General features: G+C 42.7%; 1 non-coding gene across 1 annotated transcript; it reads left to right on the plus strand.

Annotated features, from left to right (window-relative positions):
* The first annotated feature begins 201 nt into the window (after window positions 1-201).
* TRNAW-CCA (transfer RNA tryptophan (anticodon CCA)) lies at window positions 202-273 on the plus strand. Its single transcript has one exon. It is a non-coding gene; the product is annotated as a tRNA-Trp (tRNA).
* Window positions 274-651: the final 378 nt, after the last annotated feature.

A 651-nucleotide genomic window follows, 5' to 3' on the forward strand; every position in this document is an offset into this window, starting at 1 on the left:
AAAATATTCAAACTCCAACACACTCAAACAATCAAAACACACCAACTCGTGCAAATTACAAAACATCACCACACCACGAAAATTGGGACCTCACAAAGGGGGTCCGAATAGCAGGTATCATCACTGTCCTCATTCGTCTGATGAACCCAAGAAACTTGACTGAAGTATGGAGAATTTATTATTGGGTTCACTTGTAGATGAGATCTCGTGGCACAATGGTAGTGCGTCTGACTCCAGATCAGAAGGTTGCGTGTTCAAATCACGTCGAGATCATTTCTTTTTAAACCAACGGGTCGTTTGGGTTTTGGCTCCTTCGGGGGAAAAGAGAGACACCGTCATCTTTGAAATCTCATCATCACTTCCACCACAGAAGGTGAAGGAGGTTGTGTTTTCACCCCTTTGTGTGTGTTTGTCTGTTTGTGTGAAGGATATCTAAAAAGTTTGGGACGGATTCAGATGAAACTTTGTGGACAGGTTCGGAACATGACAAGGACTAACTGGTCCGATTTCGGTGAAGATCCAGAACCAGAATGTGATATTTTTTTCAGTAATTCTTCACCATCGAGAGATTGGGCTACAAATGATATACAGCACAATATCTCAGAAAGTTGTGGACGAATTCGGACGAAACTTGGTGGACAGGTTCGTGTG

This window comes from Eptatretus burgeri, chromosome 9, assembly GCF_056783735.1.
Source record: "Eptatretus burgeri isolate ZD-2024b chromosome 9, Ebu_testis_v1, whole genome shotgun sequence".
NCBI classification, from domain to species: domain Eukaryota; kingdom Metazoa; phylum Chordata; class Myxini; order Myxiniformes; family Myxinidae; genus Eptatretus; species Eptatretus burgeri.